Source organism: Athene noctua, chromosome 5 (genome assembly GCF_965140245.1).
Source record: "Athene noctua chromosome 5, bAthNoc1.hap1.1, whole genome shotgun sequence".
NCBI lineage: Eukaryota > Metazoa > Chordata > Aves > Strigiformes > Strigidae > Athene > Athene noctua.
The window spans coordinates 45634370-45645791 of NC_134041.1; positions in this window are offsets into that span (position 1 = coordinate 45634370).

Here is an 11422-nt window from a genome sequence, read left to right on the forward strand (position 1 = left end):
ACTGCCATGTTGTGACAGGTGACTGTGTTTGACCTTTGCCGCTTGGGTGGTTGGCTGGTGCTCAAACTAATGAAGACCCTTAATGGATTGGCTTTTGTGAGGCTGTGAGCGGTGGGGTTAAAGAGAAAATGGTGCCTTAGACAGAGTCCAGAGAAGATCCTTCAATTAAACCTGAAGTCTATTAGCAAAGAAATATTGAGGAGGTTGAGAGTTAGCAATGATTTAACCAGCGAGTCTTTCTTGTGAGTCGTTAAAAAAAAAAAAAAGATCTCCCTGGTTATTTATTATTGAGTGTGTAGTTGGACTCTCATCCTCTTGGGTGGGAGCAGGGCCGATGGCTTGGAGAGGCTGAGGCTACACAGCCCTAGTCCCAAGTTTGTTAGCCCCTTGGCTCCCACACAGCCAAGCTTGCCTGGACAAAAGAGTGAGGAAAAATGAAGCAATGGCAGAAACAAATGAAGAGTGATGCTGGTGAAGATAAAACCAGATCTCTGGGATAAATAAGACTTTTTTGAACTTAATTGTTTTTCATGATGTAAATAAATTACAATGAAAGAAATGAAGAACTGGCAGCTTCTGGGCAATGAGTCAGAGGGCAGGGCTGAGCTGTAGATTGTGAGTAATAAACAGGAGTGGAGGGAGGGTGATGAGGAGCCTGGTGCAGGACAGGCAGGGACTGGCCAGAGCAGCACAAATGGACACAACAAGGAGTGTTGGGTGCAAGGAGCCAAAGGATGGCTGAGCTGTGAGAGCACTGGAAGGCCAGGCCTGATTTCAGCAAAGGGCCATGGGGCCATTCTCCTGCTGTGTTAGACACTTCAACAAAAATCCTGCGCGTGGCAGATAGAACCTGCCTGCTGCTCCATGGGATCTCTTCCTGCCCCCAATGGCTAATGAGCTAGCTCATGTCCCTTTCCGTTAACTTCAATGTCAGAACCTGAGCATTTCCCATTCCTCCCAGGCAGGCTTCCTTCCTTTTGTTTTCAAGAGTTGATTAACTTTCAGCCTGAGCATCATGCAGCAGTGTCCACGGTCTTGAGCAGAGCTGGGGCTGCCTCTGCCCCTCAGTGGTCCTTTGGGTGATACACTGTCCCACAGTTGAGAGGTGGGAAATGGGAAGGGTGTGATGAGGGAAAGCGTGAAGCTGACTGTTCTGGGTGGAGAGACCTGCCTTCCCACTAGTCAGCCAACATCCAGCTACTGTTGGGGTGTCCTAGAGATTGCTGGCATAGCTGAGGCTTTCATTCCCACACACTTTCCCTGCCTCCATGCACAATGTATTAACCCTCAAAAATGCAGTCTGTCAGCCAGGCAGACAGAGACAGAATAGGGAAAGCAGGGAATAGTGTCCTGGGTCCTGACATGCCTCCTTCATGCTGGCCCATGCTGTGGGCTTGTTCAGCATTTTGGTGTCTACCTCCTTCTTCTCTTCCCTGACATGCACCCTCGTAGAAAGACCATGTAGGGAGAAAGCAGTTCACTCCCAGCAAGTGTATGTGCTCTGTGCTTCTCCCTGTTAGTTCAGGGTGGTTTTTTTTTTGAATACGCAATATTTATTTACAGTTCTTTCTGCCCCTGCTGCTTCCTCCCAATGCAAAGGCCTTTCCTGATGGAACCACAAGTGGCTGCATACAAGGTTGGAGCTGAGTAGTCATGCTTGGATTGGAACTGCACCCAGCACCAGACCAAACTGGACACTTCCCCCTTACTGGGATGATGGAATACCCTTTAGAGGTAAAAAGTAAAGAAAAGTGAAAAGCAAAGAAAAAAGCAAAGATGCCTCAATGGGCAGGAAATTGGACTCTCTTTAGAGCCTCTGGTTGTGCCCCAGAGACATGAAGGCAACAAAGTTGGAGGGAACTAGGACCAAACTGCTTGCTGCTTACACAGAGGCAACTGGATTCAGCAGGTTTGCAACCTTTAGCAACTATAGGAAAAGGAGTGGTTTTATCACTTCATCTGAGTCATCATGTAGCTTTGAAACATCGAAGTGTAGCGCCCAGCTGTTCCTTCTCCGGGGTCATCTCACCTGAACACCCTCAGACAGGACTCCAAAAATGAACACTGTGCTCCAAAGGTCCTCAAGCACCATGGCAGGCCCTCAGAGCTAGACTTCAGGACTGCCCTAGTCTTCATTTCTTCTTCCTCTAGTTATATATTTGTCTGTCTGTCTGTCTATCTCTCGATCTATCTAATCTTTCATTCCTTCCCCATGGAGTGATTCCTTCCTTTCACTCACAGTCCCTCTTCCTCTCTTTTTATTTTCTCTCACTCTTAGACATGTGCCTCCTCCCCTCCTACCTCCCCCTACTTTGGGGATAATTTAACATGTTACACACTAACTTTCCAGTAATGGCACTCTGGCTTTTTGAAATTCTGCTTCCCTGTTTTATGGCTGGGCCTCTAATGGTTATCTCGCAGCCCTGCCTCTGGCAATCATGTAAGGAATAAATAGAAGCTGACACAGTAATTTACTTAAATCTTCTCCACACTTTTGCAGCATTTTCCTCCAGAGGATACCCCCGAAACAACAATTATTTGAAATGTCACGCGTTCCTGCCCCTAGGCTACCGACAAATGAACATTAAATCTATTAACAACAAAAAAAATTAAATGTTTACTTTTCTGCGAAGGTAAAGGAGAAGCTGGAGAGAGGGAGGGATGTCTCCAATAAATTTTTTCTCAATAATAAAGAGGTGTAGTTAATGTTCTCTCTAAACAGAGTCAGCTTGCAGCCCACATCCTATGAGGACAGAGATGTGATGCCACAGTACTGCCATGCAGTCTTGCCAGGACAGCTCCAATAGTCTCATTTTTCCAGGCTGGGGAGCTCAGTTTTAGGTTGGTTGCAGATTAAATAAGACATGCAGTGGGCCAGAAGCTGTGAACAGGGTGGTCCCAGCTCTCAACTCATCTGGCTGCTAGTGTGTGCCATGGGGACTAGAGTGGTCAGAGAGAAAGCATTACCCCCTTGACAGAGGGAGGTTAAGAGTATAGATCATCTGTTTTAAAGGAAAACTGAGCATTTTGGAGCTCTGCCCCAACATCCTGTAGAAAGTCTAAGCTGGAGGTAAGGCCCAGCTCCTCCTCTTCTGTCCTATGCTTCCACCTCTTTGCCTAGCTTTGCTGAGCATAGGCAAGCATAGGTACTGGGGGTGGGACCATGTGAAGGTGGACTCAGCCCTACACATGGTTCTTGGTGGAAGATGGTGGGAATAGGGAGAGTCACTTGCATCCACTTGCTGTGGATGAAAGTTCCCATAAGGATCTGGGTAAGAAAGGCTTAGGGACCAGGCCTAAAACAGAGGGAACTATTTTCTGTTCCTCAGATGGGGAAGTTCAGATTCAGAGTATCTTAGAGGCTCACCAAGATACAGTAGCAGATATGGAAAAAAGTATCCCAGCTCTACCCTGGTTTCTGTTTCCTACTATCTTGAAAAGACTGTTGCACTGCTTGAACTTTCCAGTTTATGGTTACTTTGGAAAACATTCCCTGTCCATTGATTCAGCATAAGACTCTCTTGGGAGCCATTGTGTTTATGCAGCCAGGAATCCAGCTCTTTGACCTTGAATTCCTCTGTCCATCTGAATTGAGCGAATGGTTGGGATTTAAAGGAAACAAAAGGACGACATGGCTTTTTGTGAATGAACTTGTGAAGGAAAATTTGTCATCTGATGTTGAATGCGGCAGACCCCACACAAAATTTTGCTCCTCTGTTCTTCTTTTTCCCTTCTTTTCAGCAAAAGAAGCTTGGGTCTAGACCTCAGACACCTTGGACGGAGTGGCACCTCTGACATACTGTATGAACCAATCACTGATATGGAGTGTGAACAGAGACCTGTTTCCACCATTTGAAGAACAACACATGAATATTTGACCAGCCTACTATTCTTTGTGCAAAATGGCCAGGCACTTTCATCTGTGCTGTCATCATGGTTCACTGTATCACCAAGCAGGTATGCTAGGATGTGTCTCCTTTTTTCCTGATAGGCTGTGACCCCACTTCCTTGGCACTCCTTCTGACCCTGTCTGCAGTGGAGGACATCCAGTAGATATGCTACATTCAAGTCCCAGTGGAGCTTACTATCCCAGTCCTCCTTCACTGCTGTTCTGTGTCCCAGTCCACCTACTAAGGTGGTTGATGACATGTGGATGCTCAGTCAGGCATCTGCGATGCTAGACTTCTCTTGAGCTGAGATCACTTTGTATCAGTGGGAGATAGTGCTGCTGGGATGGTGTCTGCTTGGAAGAAGGCCCTCCAAGGTAGCTCCTGGAGTCCCGCTACACAGGCCTGTGCCCTCACAGGGTAGTTTATACAGCCAGAGAATTCAGAGTAGGGACAGGGTTTCTGCGTCCTATGGTCGCCCTTGACATTTTGTTGCTACCTGCTAATGATTCTTTAAGGAACATGAAGAATCGTCCAAGTGTGTGATATGTATGTGTCTGGAAGGAGTGAGTTTGTCTTCTACCAACAATCCCGTTGTCATCCAAGTGTGTTTCAGAAGAGGAAACTAGCTCATCCAAGGAATCAGACTTCAGCTCTGGAGGAACAGCTGCTTTCGGCTCTTCTCAGGCTTGGTACAAATTGTCTTTGTCTTGCTGTCTTTATCTTGGTACAAATTGTCTTTGCCTGTTGTCTTGCACTGCCATGATTCTTCATGGAGAGTGTGTCCTTTCTCATCCAGAGGGGTTCGTGTGGGGCTTTTCTGAGTGTTTCCCATCTACTTTTTGAAACAATCTATCCCTCTGATGGAAAGGGTTGTCTTCCCCACTCCACATCCAGCTAAGTGCCTGGAGTTTAATAATGCATGAAGAGCAAGGTAGATGTTACATCCATGATAAGACAGCTCCGCAACACATATACTCCATATGGGAAACCACACCGCAAATGATGTACAAAGTGAAAGGTTCTGAGTTGGTTTTAACACAGACCTCAAAGTGCACTGTAGATTCCGGAATATATATTGGAAGTGAAGTCCATCTCTGTAGTGCAGTGGATTGATTTAAATAGTTCCACTGCCAGCCAAAAGTCTAAGCACCATAGCTTGTTTATGAGTTATCCTAATGCACAGAAACACAATTATGTAGACTAATATATTGGGATGGACTCTTTGTATATAGTATCAATACAAATCAGTGTCTGCCAAAGAAAAAAAAGAAAAAAAAAAAAGCAGCAGGAAATTGGGAAGAGGATTCGCCAAAGTACTTTGCATGAAGTTTTATTAAACTTCCTCCTGTAATGTCTCCACTTTGATCTCTTCTCTGCCCAGATTCAGATCCCAGCTCCCGATTTCCACCAAGGAAGGTATGCAGGGAAGCTGGGTGCCTGCACTTAACTTTTTTATTTTTTAAGCTTTGTAGCGCGTTCTTGTGCTCTCAATTCCGGATAATGCTGGATCCCTTTTATCCAGCCCCTCCTCTTGCCCTTTCAAGTGAAAAGAAGACTCCTGTGCCCCCCCATCAAAGTTAAAGGGAGGCTTTAGAGAGGAAGGCTCAGCATGCTGGGGCTCTTGAGCCTGTGTTTAATCTCTTTTCCCGTTCCTGTGTGTCTCTGTGGCTTCCCTGCCAGTTTCTTTGTTGCCGAGTTTCTCATTTCCTTTTATTTGTGTGTGCGGGAGGTTGCCAGGCTCGTTGGAATGCAGCTGAAGTCATCTTGGGGGGACGCGCCTTGGCCCCCGCCCTGGGTTATACATGACCTGCCTCGTCTCCCGCTCACCCACCCCAGGCAGGCTGGAGCGGGCTTGCCTGGCTGCAGGCAGGAGGCGAGCCAGGGAAGGCAGCAGGGCAGGAGAGGTTCCCACCTTGCTGCTGCAGCTGGCTTGCGCAGGGGTCGTGTGTCCAACACCATGCAGGGTGTGGAGGAGGATAGAGGTCAGGGGAAAAGGGACTCAGAGAGAGCACCTTGACCTCTGGGCTGCTGTCCTGCCTGGGGAAGGAGAGCAGAGACACGTGCAGCCTTTGGCGGGGGAGGGGGACCTGGTCTGTCTCAGTTCATGCCTAACCTCGGTTGACCTCAGTATGGTGCCCTGACCACTGACCATGGCTGCCTTTGCTCCACTGAGTGACACTGGGCTGAAGGTGTGGCCTTTGGCTGTATGCTGGGATTTGCTCCCAGGAACAATACGGACTGTATTAGGCTCCAGAGGGAGAGAGCGCTTGAATTGGACTGGTCTACTGCGGACTGTGAATGTTGCTCCAGAGCTGAACATGGCTCTGAGGAATGCACTGGTCTTAACAAGTGTCAATAGAGACTGAGTTTGTGTTCATGCTATTTGCCAGTCCTTCATCATGAGCATACTTTCGTGGAGGACCTGTCTCAGGGAACCTTTAATAGGGATGATCTGGGTGGAAGGAGACATGGCAGGAGCACAAATTAACAGGTGAAGTTTGTCTCATCTTTCTTTACATCTTGTCCCTCACGCCAGAATGGAGAGGCAGGTGGCACTGCCATGATTTTTAGCCCTCCTAGGCCCTATGTGCAGGAGAGCTGAGCACGCACACAACCAATGTGATCAAGCAATGCCCGTTTATTACAACTAAGAAAGCCCTTTTATAATGTTCTCCCACACACGTAACATGCAGTACAAGTCCTCAAGATTGGACAGTTAACTTAGCCCGCGCTTTAAACCTTCTTATGATTGGATAAAAAGTGCCACATCAGCCTTGCCAGGCTTCCTGCCTTGTGGAACTTCCTCTTCCGTCCCAACCCCTTCCGGGGGTTGTCTGTCTCGTCGAGTTTCTCCCCCCTCATTCAGGGTCACATCCTTATCGCATTCTTGCTTGGCTGAGGCTCTTATCAGTCTTGTTCTCACGCAGGATTGCTCACATGGCCATTCTCTCGCAGAAAGCCCTCTAGAATCCCAGCATCTATGGGTCCAGTTTGGCACACAAAACTGAATTACCATTACCAATTACCATTCATTTCTCCCTGAAGCAGTCTTGGGGAACTGTAACTCTGACAGCATCCCATAAAATCAGTGTTAATAGTGTTAACACAGTCCTAAGGATGGGAGTGTGGCCAAAGCTGGACAACTTAAGAACTGCCTCCTTTGGTTGAGGTTGCTCCACAGCTTCTAGAAGTTTCCTGTACTTCCCAGGGTAGATATCTGATGGTCCAGCACTTGACATTAGAGATAGACCTTGTCCTAGCAAAGGAACAATCTCTTTCAGGATTTCTGGTCCTTGATAAGTTTCATCTGAATTACTGGTAAAGCTTGTCAAAGGTTTTATCAGGGCTCTGTGTACACTGATAGGCCTCAATCATCCTGACCAGTCTCACTTGGGACCTCCACCCACACCCTCCACCCATGAGCCCAGGGGCTCTATTGTCCCTGGACCCTTAGTCTCTAACTGTGTAATGTTGGAGGAGTGGTCTGCGTGTTAGCCACTGTTGTACCTGTATCTGCTAAGGATCTTGTTGATCCAGCCCCCAATGTGTGCACTGACTTCCCAACTTGACCTTGGTCCTGCCTTGTTGCTGTGGTATGTGATACGCTGAAACTAGGCATTCATCCCTAGAGGAGAGTTCCCAACGAAAAGACAGCAAAGCTGTGAGATGGTTTTGCTTGGGGTGGGTCTGGAGCATCTAGCACTGTATAGCAGTCTGCAGTAGTACTGGTTGGGGCTGTCTCATTGTGCAGAGCTGAGAACAGTTAAGTTTTGGTGCTATTTTCCACTCATGAGCACTGAGCACAGCAGTGATGGTAAGAGCCTTATCCTGGCATGGTCTTCAGCAACAAGCATTTTCTTTTTTGATTTTTTTGAAGGCCTGGCTGAGGAACACAAAGCTTGCAGTCCTGCAGTGCTTCAGTATTTCCATGTTGTTCTCCTTTGGTCTGCATTCTCCTGGTTTCCTTTGCATCAGACAAGTTCTGTGGGGAGAAAGATGGTCTTTCTAGGTGGTGTTTATACAGACAGCGTCTAAGGATGTTTTTAGGACAGTGTTTCAAGAGAAAAATCTGGAGAGGGATTTCAGGCCAGACTAACCCACAGACTAGATCAAGTCCATTGAAATATTGCTTTTGATTTGTTTTTTTGGGTTTGGTTTTTTTTTTTTTAATAGCAAATTTTACCTTTTTCTTCTATGTTAGAAGTCTTCTATGTTAGAAGAACATCTGCTGGAAAATGGGAAGAAAGGAGGGCTTGTTGATTTGATAGAATTGTAAAATTGAATGGGAGAATTGCTTGAAGTTAGTTTCAAACTCCTATAGAGACTTACATCACAGATAGGTCAAGATTTTACTGGTGAGTAAACCGACCAGAGAAGGTGCCCTGCTGGATCTCCTCTTTGTGAACAGAGAAGGGCTGGTGGATGATGTGGAGGTTGGAGGCCGACTAGGGTGCAGCAATCATGAAATAATAGAGTTCTCTATTCTTAGCGAGGTCAGGAGAGAGCTAAGCAGGACTGACATCCTGGACTTCAGAAGGACTGACTTTGTCTTGTTTAGGCACCTGCTTGAAAGGATCCCCTCGGAGACTCTCCTGAAGGGTATAGGGGCCCAGGAAGACTGGGTGCTCTTTAAGAAGGAAGTGTTAATGGCTCAGGAGCAGGCAGTCCCCAGGTGATCTAAGAGAAACCGATGCCAGAGAAAATCACCCTGGCTGAACAGGGAACTTTGGTTGCAACTCAGGGAGAAAAGGAGAGTTTACAGCCTTTGGAAGAAGGGGCTAGCCACACACAGTGATTACAGAGAGTCTGTGAGACTATGCAGGGTGGAAATCAGGAGGGCTAAAGCCCAACTGGAAATTAATTTGGCCTCTGCAATCAAGGATAACAAGAAAAGTTTCTATAAATATGTCAGTAGCAAAAGAAAGTCCAGGGAGTCTCCATCCCCTGCTAGATGCAGGAGGAAACATGGTAACAAGTGATGAGGAGAAGGCTGAGGTGCTTAATGCCTTCTTTGCCTCAGTCTTTAATAACAAGGTTAGTTGTATTGATGAAATCCAGCCTCCACAGCCAGAAGACAGAGACTGGGCGAACGACCCCCCTGCAATCCAGGAGACAGTCAGTGACCTGCTGCATCACATACACACAAGTGTATGGGACCAGATGGGATACACCCGAGGGTGCTGAAGGAGCTGGCTGGGGTTCTCGCCAGGCCTCTTTCCATCATTTACCAGCAGTCCTGGCTGACCGGGGAGGTCCCAACAGATTGGAAATTGGCCAATGTGACGCCCATCTATAAGAAGGGTTGGAAGGATGATCCAGGAAATTACAGGCCTGTCAGCTTGACTTCGGTGCCTGGGAAGTTGATGGAGCAGCTCATCCTAAACACCATCATACAACACATGAGGGACAACCAGATGCTCAGGCCCAGTCAGCATGGGTTTATGTAAGGCGGGTCCTGCTTCACAAACCTGATCTTCTACGACAGGGCGACCTGCTTATTGCATGAGGGAAAGGCTGTGGATGTAATTTACCTTGACTTTAGCAAGGCCTTTGACACTGTTTCCCACAGCATTCTGGCAAAAATGACTGCTCGAGGTTTGGACAATCACACACTTTGCTAGGTTAAAAACTGGCTGGACGACCGAGCCCAGAGAGTTGAGGTAAACGGAGTTAAATCCAGCTGGTGGCCAGTTACGAGTGGTGTCCCCCAGGGCTCGGTTTTGGGGCCACTCCTGTTTAACATCTTTATTGATGATCTAGACGAGGGGATCGAGGGGATTGAGTGCACCCTCAGTCAATTTGCAGGTGACACCAAGTTGGGTGGGAGTGTTGATGTGCTCGAGGGTAGGGAGGCTCTGCAGAGAGACCTGGACAGGCTGGAGCCATGGGCTGAGACCAGCTGTAGGAGTTTCCATAAGGCCAAATGCCGGGGGCTGCCCTTGGGCCACAACAACCCCCAGCAGCGCTACAGGCTTGGGGAGGAGTGGCTGGAGAGCTGCCAGTCAGAGAGGGACCTGGGGGTGTTGATTGACAGCCGGCTGAACATGAGCCAGCAGTGTGCCCAGGTGGCCAAGAAGGCCAATGGCATCCTGGCTTGTGTCAGCAATAGCGTGGCCAGCAGGGACAGGGAAGTGATCTTGCCCCTGTACTCGGCACTGGTGAGGCCGCCCCTCGATTTCTGTGTTCAGTTTTGGGCCCCTCACTACAAAAAGGACATTGAATTACTCGAACGTGTCCAGAGAAGGGCTACAAAGCTGGTCAAGGGTCTGGAACACATATCCTATGAGGAGCAGCTGAGGGAACTGGGGTGTTTAGTCTGGAGAAGAGGAGGCTGAGGGGAGACCTCATCACCCTCTACAACTACCTGAGAGGAAGCTGCAGAGAGCTGGGTTTGAGCCTCTTTAGCCTAGTAGAAAGTGACAGGACAAGAGGGAATGGCCTCAAGTTGTGCCAGGGAAGGTTCAGACTAGATATTAGGAAACATTTCTTTACAGAACGGGTTGTTGGGCGTTGGAATGGGCTGCCCAGGGAGGTGGTGGAGTCCCCATCCCTGGAGGTGTTCGAGAGTAGGGTCGATTTGGAGCTTAAAGATATGCTGTAGGTGGGAACTGTCCTAGGCAAACGGTTGGAATAGATGATGTCCAGGGTCCTTTCCAACCTAGATGATTCTGTGAAGATACGTAGGTGGAGACTCCCTGCTGTATGTGGCTATTTATGCATAAAGGGATCAATGTACTTATTTTTAAATGTATTTTCCCCATCTTTTGATTTCTGGCTCTTAAAAGATCAATGGGGTCTGCTAATAGGTTACTTTTGGTTCACCCTGCTTGGTAAGGTAAGAATTTATTATCTGCCTCAACAAACCTGTCTTCTGTGGCTGTGAGTGGTAATGTTGTACTGCACAGACCAGAGCTGTTAGGCTCATGGACCTTCTGGCTACCAGCCAGCATGTCACTGCTCCAGTATCTGTGAAATCTCCCTGCTGCTTTGTTCAAGGAGCATATGTGCTGCCATTGTCTCTGTTCCCCCTGGACTGGCCCATGGAGTTGTGCAACTCTGAGTTTGTGTACTATCTACCTGGATATAAAGGTTTTTGGCTTTGCACCTAGAACAGTCTGTCAATGTGCAATCCCAAATGTCCTCCAGGAGACCCACAGATTGCATCACATACCAAGAGGAAGACTGACTGGTAAATATATTGCAGTGAGCAGGGAAGAGTGTGTCACTTGCTGTAAAACCTTTCTAAGCTTTGCTGTAATGCTGCTATTTTGACTCTGGTTTTAAGTATCTTTGCAGAGAAGCTTCCACACTTGAGTTTATTTTTCCCCCCATTCTCCTATGAGGTCAGAATACTTTCTTGCTGTTCATCTGGCAGTTCCTGAATTGCTTTTATGGAGGATTCCTCCAAAATTTACTGTACTTTTAAAAATGAAAAATGTGTTTGCTTAAGTAAAATACTGTGAAGAAAGCTTCTGATAAAGCCAGTGTCTTATTCTTGTGTTAGAAACACTTTTATTCAATCATTTTTCAAG